Below are 14,586 nucleotides of genomic sequence, written 5' to 3'. Positions count from 1 at the left end.
CGGGGTGGTCATGGCGGCACGTAGAGTTTCAATCACTCGCAAAAAGCAGTAATCTGCTGTCACTAAAAAACACAATGTCCAATCTCTCCCAAAGGTCGCAGGTGTGATGAGACTCGAGCTTGGAAATGTTTGTTATGCTATTTGTCAATAATGGTTAGAGCGCCACCTAGTGGCATGACTATAATCCTGGTTGAATAAGATGAAATGTTAGCTGGTGATTAAAAGCATGAAATCCATCAATGTGACATCACATCGGACGTGCCGGTTTGAGGTGTTGGCAGTGGCTCGACGTGCCGGGGGTGCGAGGGCCCTCATAACGCTGCTTGCAGCTTTAATTAGGGCCCGAGCACTGAGAGTGCGAAGGCCCTATTGTATCTGCTCCGTTTCTTATTATTATTATTATTATTATTATTATTATTATTATTATTATTATTATTATTATTATTATTCAGGCGAAACAAGGGCCTTTTTGAGGGCCTAAACATGCTCAAAAACTCATGAAATTTTGCACACATGCCAGGTCTGGTGAAAAATTTTGTATTTTAATGGTTTTACATATGAGCACTGGGAAATGGCTCTAGAGCGCCACCTATGCCTTGTTAAATGCAGCCCTACGACCACATCGTTTGAGCTACATGTATGAAATTTGGCACACATGTGTATCATGCCAAGACGAACAAAAAAGTCTGTGGGCCCATTGACGCAAACCCAACAGGAAGTCCGCCATTTGGAAGAGAAGGTGACATTTTGGCTCTAATTTTGCCATTTCCATGTCTCGAACTTTTGCGAACTCCTCCTTGGGGTTTCATTTCATAACCTTCATATTTGGTCAGTGTCAACTACACCCTTGTGCCATGTTAAATTGCGGAGCTTTTGAGTTTTCACAATACTATGAGGCCGTGGCGCCATGGCGAATTTCGATGACTCGCCATGAAAATCTTATTGCCTCTCATTTTGTCATACATTTTCTGACCTTGACCAAAGTGAACACATATGATAAGGCTCCACCCCTGAACATATTTCAACTGCCATATTTGAAACCAGGGACAGCGCCACCTAGTGGGAACAGGAAATGTCATGTTTTACACTTTGGGGTACAGTATTGTGATGGGTGACATCTGCAGCCTCAAATTTCTCCAGGAAAGCCTTAAGGAGTTGGTCTTGGGTTACAGTGAAAACTGTGACTTTTCGCAAAAGGGTGTGACACCAGCGGCATGGCGAACTTTGATGTCACGCCATGAAGAAACAAATTAGTATAACTCAATGAAATCCAGTCTGATCAGTACCAGACTTTACAGGCATGATGACAGACCCGCCCTGAACAGATTGATGTGCCCATTGTCGGGAATACGGACAGCGCCACCTAGTGGGAACAGGAAATGTCATGGCTTTAATTTTGTTGTACTGATTTTCACAGGTTCATCGTGGCCACCTCAAAAGCGGTGAATATCACCATCAGTCCCTTGTGATGCTTCAGTGCAAAAATTGTGACTTTAAACTGAACGCCGCACCCTGGTGGCAACGCGGTTCACCATGAAAGATGAAGTGGCTTTTGAGGGGCTTGGAAAGTTTAAAAAGTCTTGAAATTTGGCGCACACCTCCAATGTGTTTAAGGCTTTGTTGTTATGTGATCATTTTCATTGAATATCCCAAAATGGCTCCACAGCGCCCCCTACAAAATTTCAAAATCACAGCCCCTGCTCTGTGTTTTATGTATGAGTCTGAAACCTGGTAAGCTTATAGGAGATATCAAGATGTACAAAAAAGTCTCTTGGAGCAATATCCCAAATCCAACAGGAAGTCAGCCATTTTAAAATTAATGTGCAATTTTGGCAACATTTTCCCCTCTTTTCAGGCATCGTTCTTTGACGAACTCCTCCAAGGGATTTCATCAGATTGGACCGATCTGCAGTTTGTGGAATCTAAAGACCTTTGTGATGTTAAATTGCGAAGCTTTTTACGTCCAGGGAAACGGGGTGGTTATGGCGGCACGTGGAGTTTCAATCACTCGCCAAAAAGCAGTAATCTGCTGTCACTCAAAAACACAATGTCCAATCTCTCCCAAACGTCTCAGGTGTGATGAGATTCGAGCTTGGAAGTGTTTGTTATGCCATTTGTACATAATGGTTAGAGCGCCACCTAGTGGAACGACTAACTAATCATGAATGAATGAGTTGAAATGTTAGCTGGTGGTTAAATGCATGAATTCCATCAATGTGACATCAGATCGGACATGCTGGTTGTAGGTGTTGGGCGTGGCTCGACGCGCCGGGGGTGCGAGGGCCCTCATAACGCTGCTTGCAGCTTTAATTATTAGGGCCCGAGCACCGAGAGTGCGAAGGCCCTATTGTATCTGCTCCGTTTCTTATTATTATTATTATTATTAGGGCCCGAGCACTGAGAGTGCGAAGGCCCTATTGTATCTGCTCCGTTTCTTCTTATTATTATTAGGGCCCGAGCACCGAGAGTGCGAAGGCCCTATTGTATCTGCTCCGTTTCTTATTATTATTATTATTATTATTATTATTATTATTATTATTATTATTATTATTATTATTATTATTCACCCCAAACAAGGGCCTTTTTGAGGGCCTAAACATGCTCAAAAACTCATGAAATTTTGCACACATGCCAGGTCTGGTGAAAAATTTTGTATTTTAATGGTTTTACATATGAGCACTGGGAAATGGCTCTACAGCGCCACCTATGCCTTGTTAAATGCAGCCCTACGACCACATCGTTTCAGCTACATGTATGAAATTTGGCACACATGTGTATCATGCCAAGACGAACAAAAAAGTCTGTGGGCCCATTGACGCAAACCCAACAGGAAGTCCGCCATTTGGAAGAGAAGGTGACATTTTGGCTCTAATTTTGCCATTTCCATGCCTCGAACTTTTGCGAACTCCTCCTTGGGGTTTCATTCCATAACCTTCAAATTTGGACAGTGTCAACTACACCCTTGTGCCATGTTAAATTGCGGAGCTTTTGAGTTTTCACAATACTATGAGGCCGTGGCGCCATGGCGAATTTCGATGACTCGCCATGAAAATCTTATTGCCTCTCATTCTGTCATACATGTTCCGATCTGGACCAAACAGCACACATATGATAAGGCTCCACCCCTGAACATATTTCAACTGCCATATTTGACATCAAGGACAGCGCCACCTAGTGGGAACAGGAAATGTCATGTTTTACACTTTGGGGTACAGTATAGTGATGGGTGACATCTGCAGCCTCAAATTTCTCCAGGAAAGCCTTAAGGAGTTGGTCTTGGGTTACAGTGAAAACTGTGAGTTTTCGCGAAAGGGTGTGACCCCAGCAGCATGGCGAACTTTGATGTCACGCCATGAAGAAACAAATTAGTATAACTCAATGAAATCCAGTCTGATCAGTACCAGACTTTACAGGCATGATGTCAGACCCGCCCTGAACAGATTGACGTGCCCATTGTCGGAAATACGGACAGCGCCACCTAGTGGCAACAGGAAATGTCATGGCTTTAATTTTGTTGTACTGATTTTCACAGGTTCATCGTGGCCACCTCAAAAGCGGTGAATATCACCATCAGTCCCTTGTGATGCTTCAGTGCAAAAATTGTGACTTTAAACTGAACGGCGCACCCTGGTGGCAACGCGGTTCATCATGAAAGATGAAGTGGCTTTTAAGGGGCTTGGAAAGTTTAAAAAGTCTTGAAATTTGGCGCACACCTCCAATGTGGTTAAGGCTTTGTTGTTATGTGATCATTTTCATTGAATATCCCAAAATGGCTCCACAGCGCCCCCTACAAAATTTCAAAATCACAGCCCCTGCTCTGTGTTTTATGTATGAGTCTGAAACCTGGTAAGCTTATAGGAGATATCAAGATGTACAAAAAAGTCTCTTGGAGCAATATCCCAAATCCAACAGGAAGTCAGCCATTTTAAAATTAATGTGCAATTTTGGCAACATTTTCCCCTCTTTTCAGGCATCGTTCTTTGACGAACTCCTCCAAGGGATTTCATCAGATTGCACTATTCTTCAGTGTGTGGAATCCAAAGACCTTTGTGTTGTTAAATTGCGAAGCTTTTTACGTTCAGGGAAACGGGGTGGTCATGGCGGCATGTGGAGTTTCAATCACTCGCCAAAAAGCAGTAATCTGCTGTCACTCAAAAACACAATGTCCAATCTCACCCAAAGGTCGCAGGCATAATGAGACTCGAGTTCGGAAATGTTTGTTATGCCATTTGTACATAATGGTTAGAGTGCCACCTAGTGGAACGACTAGCTAATCATGAATGAATGAGTTGAAATGTTAGCTGGTGGTTAAATGCATGAATTCCATCAATTTGACATCGATCGGACGTGCTGGTTTTAGGTGTTGGGCGTGGCTCGACGCGCCGGGGGTGCGAGGGCCCTCATAACGCTGCTTGCAGCTTTAATTATTATTATTATTATTATTATTATTATTATTATTATTATTATTATTATTATTCACCCCAAACAAGGGCCTTTTTGAGGGCCTAAACATGCTCAAAAACTCATGAAATTTTGCACACATGCCAGGTCTGGTGAAAAATTTTGTATTTTAATGGTTTTACATATGAGCACTGGGAAATGGCTCTACAGCGCCACCTATGCCTTGTTAAATGCAGCCCTACGACCACATCGTTTGAGCTACATGTATGAAATTTGGCACACATGTGTATCATGCCAAGACGAACAAAAAAGTCTGTGGGCCCATTGACGCAAACCCAACAGGAAGTCCGCCATTTGGAAGAGAAGGTGACATTTTGGCTGTAATTTTGCCATTTCCATGCCTCGAACTTTTGCGAACTCCTCCTTGGGGTTTCATTTCATAACCTTCAAATTTGGACAGTGTCAACTACACCCTTGTGCCATGTTAAATTGCGGAGCTTTTGAGTTTTCACAATACTATGAGGCCGTGGCGCCATGGCGAATTTCGATGACTCGCCATGAAAATCTTATTGCCTCTCATTTTGTCATACATTTTCTGACCTTGACCAAAGTGAACACATATGATAAGGCTCCACCCCTGAACATATTTCAACTGCCATATTTGACATCAAGGACAGCGCCACCTAGTGGGAACAGGAAATGTCATGTTTTACACTTTGGGGTACAGTATAGTGATGGGTGACATCTGCAGCCTCAAATTTCTCCAGGAAAGCCTTAAGGAGTTGGTCTTGGGTTACAGTGAAAACTGTGAGTTTTCGCGAAAGGGTATGACCCCAGCGGCATGGCGAACTTTGATGTCTCGCCATGAAGAAACAAATTAGTATAACTCAATGAAATCCAGTCTGATCAGTACCAGACTTTACAGGCATGATGTCAGACCCGCCCTGAACAGATTGATGTGCCCATTGTCGGAAATACGGACAGCGCCACCTAGTGGCAACAGGAAATGTCATGGCTTTAATTTTGTTGTACTGATTTTCACAGGTTCATCGTGGCCACCTCAAAAGCGGTGAATATCACCATCAGTCCCTCGTGATGCTTCAGTGCAAAAATTGTGACTTTAAACTGAACGGCGCACCCTGGTGGCAACGCTGTTCACGATGAAAGATGAAGTGGCTTTTGAGGGTCTTGGCAAGTTTATAGAGGCTTGAAATTTGGCACACACCTCCAATGTGACGAAGGCTTTGTTGTTATGTGATCATTTTCATTGAATATCCCAAAATGGCTCCACAGCGCCCCCTACAAAATTTCAAAACCACAGCCCCAGCTCTGTGTTTTATGTATGAATCTGAAACCTGGTAGGCTTATAGGAGATATCAAGATGTACAAAAAAGTCTCTTGGAGCAATATCCCAAATCCAACAGGAAGTCAGCCATTTTAAAATTAATGTGCAATTTTGGCGACATTTTCTCCTCTTTTCAGGCTTCATACTTTGACGAACTCCTCCAAGGGATTTCATCATATTGAACCATTCTCCAGTGTGTGGAATCTAAAGACCTTTGTGATTTTAAATTGCGAAGCTTTTTACGTCCAGGGAAACGGGGTGGTTATGGCGGCACTTAGAGTTTGAATCACTCGCCAAAAAGCAGTAATCTGCTGTCACTCAAAAACACAATATCCAATCTCTCCCAAAGGTCGCAGGCGTGATGAGACTCGAGCTAGGAAATGTTTGTTATGCCATTTGTACATAATGGTTAGAGCGCCACCTAGTGGAACGACTAACTAATCATGAATGAATGAGTTGAAATGTTAGCTGGTGGTTAAATGCATGAATTCCATCAATGTGACATCAGATCGGAGGTGCTGGTTTTAGGTGTTGGGCGTGGCTCGACGTGCCGGGGGTGCGAGGGCCCTCATAACGCTGCTTGCAGCTTTAATTATTATTATTATTATTATTATTATTATTATTATTATTCAGGCGAAACAAGGGCCTTTTTGAGGGCCTAAACATGCTCAAAAACTCATGAAATTTTGCACACATGCCAGGTCTGGTGAAAAATTTTGTATTTTAATGGTTTTACATATGAGCACTGGGAAATGGCTCTACAGCGCCACCTATGCCTTGTTAAATGCAGCCCTACGACCACATGGTTTGAGCTACATGTATGAAATTTGGCACACATGTGTATCATGCCAAGACGAACAAAAAAGTCTGTGGGCCCATTGACGCAAACCCAACAGGAAGTCCGCCATTTGGAAGAGAAGGTGACATTTTGGCTCTAATTTTGCCATTTCCATGCCTCGAACTTTTGCGAACTCCTCCTTGGGGTTTGATTTCCTAACCTTCATATTTGGTCAGTTTCAACTACACCCTTGTGCCATGTTAAATTGCGGAGCTTTTGAGTTTTCACAATACTATGAGGCCGTGGCGCCATGGCGAATTTCGATGACTCGCCATGAAAATCTTATTGCCTCTCATTTTGTCATACATTTTCTGACCTTGACCAAAGTGAACACATATGATAAGGCTCCACCCCTAAACATATTTCAACTGCCATATTTGACATCAAGGACAGCGCCACCTAGTGGGAACAGGAAATGTCATGTTTTACACTTTGGGGTACAGTATAGTGATGGGTGACATCTGCAGCCTCAAATTTCTCCAGAAAAGCCTTAAGGAGTTGGTCTTGGGTTACAGTGAAAACTGTGACTTTTCGCAAAAGGGTGTGACCCCAGCAGCATGGCGAACTTTGATGTCACGCCATGAAGAAACAAATTAGTATAACTCAATGAAATCCAGTCTGATCAGTACCAGACTTTACAGGCATGATGACAGACCCGCCCTGAACAGATTGATGTGCCCATTGTCGGGAATACGGACAGCGCCACCTAGTGGGAACAGGAAATGTCATGGCTTTAATTTTGTTGTACTGATTTTCACAGGTTCATCGTGGCCACCTCAAAAGCGGTGAATATCACCATCAGTCCCTTGTGATGCTTCAGTGCAAAAATTGTGACTTTAAACTGAACGCCGCACCCTGGTGGCAACGCTGTTCACCATGAAAGATGAAGTGGCTTTTGAGGGGCTTGGAAAGTTTAAAAAGTCTTGAAATTTGGCGCACACCTCCAATGTGGTTAAGGCTTTGTTGTTATGTGATCATTTTCATTGAATATCCCAAAATGGCTCCACAGCGCCCCCTACAAAATTTCAAAATCACAGCCCCTGCTCTGTGTTTTATGTATGAGTCTGAAACCTGGTAAGCTTATAGGAGATATCAAGATGTACAAAAAAGTCTCTTGGAGCAATATCCCAAATCCAACAGGAAGTCAGCCATTTTAAAATTAATGTGCAATTTTGGCAACATTTTCCCCTCTTTCCAGGCATCGTTCTTTGACGAACTCCTCCAAGGGATTTCATCAGATTGGACCGATCTGCAGTTTGTGGAATCTAAAGACCTTTGTGATGTTAAATTGCGAAGCTTTTTACGTCCAGGGAAACGGGGTGGTTATGGCGGCACGTGGAGTTTCAATCACTCGCCAAAAAGCAGTAATCTGCTGTCACTCAAAAACACAATGTCCAATCTCTCCCAAACGTCTCAGGTGTGATGAGACTCGAGCTTGGAAGTGTTTGTTATGCCATTTGTACATAATGGTTAGAGCGCCACCTAGTGGAACGACTAACTAATCATGAATGAATGAGTTGAAATGTTAGCTGGTGGTTAAATGCATGAATTCCATCAATGTGACATCACATCGGACGTGCTGGTTTTAGGTGTTGGGCGTGGCTCGACGCGCCGGGGGTGCGAGGGCCCTCATAACGCTGCTTGCAGCTTTAATTATTATTATTATTATTATTATTATTATTCAGGCGAAACAAGGGCCTTTTTGAGGGCCTAAACATGCTCAAAAACTCATGAAATTTTGCACACATGCCAGGTCTGGTGAAAAATTTTGTATTTTAATGGTTTTACATATGAGCACTGGGAAATGGCTCTAGAGCGCCACCTATGCCTTGTTAAATGCAGCCCTACGACCACATCGTTTGAGCTACATGTATGAAATTTGGCACACATATGTATCATGCCAAGACGAACAAAAAAGTCTGTGGGCCCATTGACGCAAACCCAACAGGAAGTCCGCCATTTGGAAGAGAAGGTGACATTTTGGCTCAAATTTTGCCATTTCCATGCCTCGAACTTTTGCGAACTCCTCCTTGGGGTTTGATTTCATAACCTTCATATTTGGTCAGTGTCAACTACACCCTTGTGCCATGTTAAATTGCGGAGCTTTTGAGTTTTCACAATACTATGAGGCCGTGGCGCCATGGCGAATTTCGATGACTCGCCATGAAAATCTTATTGCCTCTCATTTTGTCATACATTTTCTGACCTTGACCAAAGTGAACACATATGATAAGGCTCCACCCCTGAACATATTTCAACTGCCATATTTGACACCAGGTACAGCGCCACCTAGTGGGAACAGGAAATGTCATGTTTTACACTTTGGGGTACAGTATTGTGATGGGTGACATCTGCAGCCTCAAATTTCTCCAGGAAAGCCTTAAGGAGTTGGTCTTGGGTTACAGTGAAAACTGTGACTTTTCACGAAAGGGTGTGACCCCAGCAGCATGGCGAACTTTGATGTCACGCCATGAAGAAACAAATTAGTATAACTCAATGAAATCCAGTCTGATCAGTACCAGACTTTACAGGCATGATGTCAGACCCGCCCTGAACAGATTGATGTGCCCATTGTCGGAAATACGGACAGCGCCACCTAGTGGCAACAGGAAATGTCATGGCTTTAATTTTGTTGTACTGATTTTCACAGGTTCATCGTGGCCACCTCAAAAGCGGTGAATATCAACATCAGTCCCTCGTGATGCTTCAGTGCAAAAATTGTGACTTTAAACTGAACGGCGCACCCTGGTGGTAACGCGGTTCACCATGAAAGATGAAGTGGCTTTTGAGGGGCTTGGAAAGTTTATAGAGGCTTGAAATTTGGCACACACCTCCAAATGGATGTAGGCTTTGTTGTCATGTGATCATTTTCATTGAATAGTGCGAAATGGCTCCACAGCGCCCCCTACAATATTTCAAAACATCAGCCCCTGCTCTGTGTTTCATCTATGAGTCTGACACTTGGTAAGCTTGTGTAAGATATCAAGATGTACAAAAAAGTCTCTTGGAGCAATATCCCAAATCCAACAGGAAGTCAGCCATTTTAAAATTAATGTGTAATTTTGATGACATTTTCCCCCCTTTTCAGGCCTCATACTTTGACGAACTCCTCCAAGGGATTTCATCATATTGAAGCATTCTTCAGGGTGTAGAATCTAAAGACCTTTGTGATGTTAAATTGCGAAGCTTTTTCCGTTCAGGGAAACGGGGTGGTCATGGCGGCACGTAGAGTTTCAATCACTCGCAAAAAGCAGTAATCTGCTGTCACTAAAAAACACAATGTCCAATCTCTCCCAAAGGTCGCAGGTGTGATGAGACTCGAGCTTGGAAATGTTTGTTATGCTATTTGTCAATAATGGTTAGAGCGCCACCTAGTGGCATGACTATAATCCTGGTTGAATAAGATGAAATGTTAGCTGGTGATTAAAAGCATGAAATCCATCAATGTGACATCACATCGGACGTGCCGGTTTGAGGTGTTGGCAGTGGCTCGACGTGCCGGGGGTGCGAGGGCCCTCATAACGCTGCTTGCAGCTTTAATTAGGGCCCGAGCACCGAGAGTGCGAAGGCCCTATTGTATCTGCTCCGTTTCTTATTATTATTATTATTAGGGCCCGAGCACCGAGAGTGCGAAGGCCCTATTGTATCTGCTCTGTTTCTTATTATTAGGGCCCGAGCACCGAGAGTGCGAAGGCCCTATTGTATCTGCTCCGTTTCTTATTATTATTATTATTATTATTATTATTAGGGCCCGAGCACCGACAGTGCGAAGGCCCTATTGTATCTGCTCCGTTTCTTATTATTATTATTATTATTATTATTATTATTATTATTATTATTATTATTATTATTATTATTATTCACCCCAAACAAGGGCCTTTTTGAGGGCCTAAACATGCTCAAAAACTCATGAAATTTTGCACACATGCCAGGTCTGGTGAAAAATTTTGTATTTTAATGGTTTTACATATGAGCACTGGGAAATGGCTCTACAGCGCCACCTATGCCTTGTTAAATGCAGCCCTACGACCACATCGTTTCAGCTACATGTATGAAATTTGGCACACATGTGTATCATGCCAAGACGAACAAAAAAGTCAGTTGGCCCATTGACGCAAACCCAACAGGAAGTCCGCCATTTGGAAGAGAAGGTGACATTTTGGCTCTAATTTTGCCATTTCCATGCCTCGAACTTTTGCGAACTCCTCCTTGGGGTTTCATTTCTTAACCTTCAAATTTGGACAGTGTCAACTACACCCTTGTGCCATGTTAAATTGCGGAGCTTTTGAGTTTTCACAATACTATGAGGCCGTGGCGCCATGGCGAATTTCGATGACTCGCCATGAAAATCTTATTGCCTCTCATTTTGTCATACATTTTCTGACCTTGACCAAAGTGAACACATATGATAAGGCTCCACCCCTGAACATATTTCAACTGCCATATTTGACATCAAGGACAGCGCCACCTAGTGGGAACAGGAAATGTCATGTTTTACACTTTGGGGTACAGTATAGTGATGGGTGACATCTGCAGCCTCAAATTTCTCCAGGAAAGCCTTAAGGAGTTGGTCTTGGGTTACAGTGAAAACTGTGAGTTTTCGCGAAAGGGTGTGACCCCAGCAGCATGGCGAACTTTGATGTCACGCCATGAAGAAACAAATTAGTATAACTCAATGAAATCCAGTCTGATCAGTACCAGACTTTACAGGCATGATGTCAGACGCGCCCTGAACAGATTGATGTGCCCATTGTCGGAAATACGGACAGCGTCACCTAGTGGCAACAGGAAATGTCATGGCTTTAATTTTGTTGTACTGATTTTCACAGGTTCATCGTGGCCACCTCAAAAGCGGTGAATATCACCATCAGTCCCTCGTGATGCTTCAGTGCAAAAATTGTGACTTTAAACTGAACGGCGCACCCTGGTGGCAACGCTGTTCACCATGAAAGATGAAGTGGCTTTTGAGGGTCTTGGCAAGTTTATAGAGGCTTGAAATTTGGCACACACCTCCAATGTGACGAAGGCTTTGTTGTTATGTGATCATTTTCATTGAATATCCCAAAATGGCTCCACAGCGCCCCCTACAAAATTTCAAAACCACAGCCCCTGCTCTGTGTTTTATGTATGAATCTGAAACCTGGTAGGCTTATAGGAGATATCAAGATGTACAAAAAAGTCTCTTGGAGCAATATCCCAAATCCAACAGGAAGTCAGCCATTTTAAAATTAATGTGCAATTTTGGCGACATTTTCTCCTCTTTTCAGGCTTCATACTTTGACGAACTCCTCCAAGGGATTTCATCATATTGAACCATTCTCCAGTGTGTGGAATCTAAAGACCTTTGTGATTTTAAATTGCGAAGCTTTTTACGTCCAGGGAAACGGGGTGGTTATGGCGGCACTTAGAGTTTGAATCACTCGCCAAAAAGCAGTAATCTGCTGTCACTCAAAAACACAATATCCAATCTCTCCCAAAGGTCGCAGGCGTGATGAGACTCGAGCTCGGAAATGTTTGTTATGCCATTTGTACATAATGGTTAGAGCGCCACCTAGTGGAACGACTAACTAATCATGAATGAATGAGTTGAAATGTTAGCTGGTGGTTAAATGCATGAATTCCATCAATGTGACATCAGATCGGAGGTGCTGGTTTTAGGTGTTGGGCGTGGCTCGACGTGCCGGGGGTGCGAGGGCCCTCATAACGCTGCTTGCAGCTTTAATTATTATTATTATTATTATTATTATTATTATTATTATTCACCCCAAACAAGGGCCTTTTTGAGGGCCTAAACATGCTCAAAAACTCATGAAATTTTGCACACATGCCAGGTCTGGTGAAAAATTTTGTATTTTAATGGTTTTACATATGAGCACTGGGAAATGGCTCTACAGCGCCACCTATGCCTTGTTAAATGCAGCCCTACGACCACATCGTTTGAGCTACATGTATGAAATTTGGCACACATGTGTATCATGCCAAGACGAACAAAAAAGTCAGTTGGCCCATTGACGCAAACCCAACAGGAAGTCCGCCATTTGGAAGAGAAGGTGACATTTTGGCTCTAATTTTGCCATTTCCATGCCTCGAACTTTTGCGAACTCCTCCTTGGGGTTTCATTTCATAACCTTCAAATTTGGACAGTGTCAACTACACCCTTGTGCCATGTTAAATTGCGGAGCTTTTGAGTTTTCACAATACTATGAGGCCGTGGCGCCATGGCGAATTTCGATGACTCGCCATGAAAATCTTATTGCCTCTCATTTTGTCATACATTTTCTGACCTTGACCAAAGTGAACACATATGATAAGGCTCCACCCCTGAACATATTTCAACTGCCATATTTGACACCAGGGACAGTGCCACCTAGTGGGAACAGGAAATGTCATGTTTTACACTTTGGGGTACAGTATAGTGATGGGTGACATCTGCAGCCTCAAATTTCTCCAGGAAAGCCTTAAGGAGTTGGTCTTGGGTTACAGTGAAAACTGTGAGTTTTCGCGAAAGGGTGTGACCCCAGCAGCATGGCGAACTTTGATGTCACGCCATGAAGAAACAAATTAGTATAACTCAATGAAATCCAGTCTGATCAGTACCAGACTTTACAGGCATGATGTCAGACCCGCCCTGAACAGATTGATGTGCCCATTGTCGGAAATACGGACAGCGCCACCTAGTGGCAACAGGAAATGTCATGGCTTTAACTTTGTTGTACTGATTTTCACAGGTTGATCGTGGCCACCTCAAAAGCGGTGAATATCACCATCAGTCCCTCGTGATGCTTCAGTGCAAAAATTGTGACTTTAAACTGAACGGCGCACCCTGGTGGCAACGCGGTTCATCATGAAAGATGAAGTGGCTTTTGAGGGGCTTGGAAAGTTTATAGAGGCTTGAAATTTGGCACACACCTCCAAATGGATGAAGGCATTGTTGTCATGTAACCATTTTCCTTGAATAGCGCAAAATGGCTCCACAGCGCCCCCTACAATATTTCAAAACATCAGCCCCTGCTCTGTGTTTCATCTATGAGTCTGACACTTGGTAAGCTTGTGTAAGACATCAAGATGTACAAAAAAGTCTCTTGGAGCAATATCCCAAATCCAACAGGAAGTCAGCCATTTTAAAATTAATGTGTAATTTTGATGACATTTTCCCCCCTTTTCAGGCCTCATACTTTGACGAACTCCTCCAAGGGATTTCATCATATTGAAGCATTCTTCAGTGTGTAGAATCTAAAGACCTTTGTGATGTTAAATTGCGAAGCTTTTTCCGTTCAGGGAAACGGGGTGGTCATGGCGGCACGTAGAGTTTCAATCACTCGCAAAAAGCAGTAATCTGCTGTCACTAAAAAACACAATGTCCAATCTCTCCCAAAGGTCGCAGGTGTGATGAGACTCGAGCTTGGAAATGTTTGTTATGCTATTTGTCAATAATGGTTAGAGCGCCACCTAGTGGCATGACTATAATCCTGGTTGAATAAGATAAAATGTTAGCTGGTGATTAAAAGCATGAAATCCATCAATGTGACATCACATCGGACGTGCCGGTTTGAGGTGTTGGCAGTGGCTCGACGTGCCGGGGGTGCGAGGGCCCTCATAACGCTGCTTGCAGCTTTAATTATTATTATTATTATTATTATTATTATTATTCAGGCAAAACAAGGGCCTTTTTGAGGGCCTAAACATGCTCAAAAACTCATGAAATTTTGCACACATGCCAGGTCTGGTGAAAAATTTTGTATTTTAATGGTTTTACTTATGAGCACTGGGAAATGGCTCTAGAGCGCCACCTATGCCTTGTTAAATGCAGCCCTACGACCACATGGTTTGAGCTACATGTATGAAATTTGGCACACATGTGTATCATTCCAAGACGAACAAAAAAGTCTGTTGGCCCATTGACGCAAACCCAACAGGAAGTCCGCCATTTGGAAGAGAAGGTGACATTTTGGCTCTAATTTTGCCATTTCCATGCCTCGAACTTTAACGAACTCCTCCTTGG

This window comes from Astatotilapia calliptera, chromosome 14 (genome assembly GCF_964374335.1).
Source record: "Astatotilapia calliptera chromosome 14, fAstCal68.1, whole genome shotgun sequence".
Classification (NCBI taxonomy): domain Eukaryota; kingdom Metazoa; phylum Chordata; class Actinopteri; order Cichliformes; family Cichlidae; genus Astatotilapia; species Astatotilapia calliptera.
The sequence above is the reverse complement of the archived record's forward strand: the minus strand, read 5'-3'. Positions refer to the sequence as shown.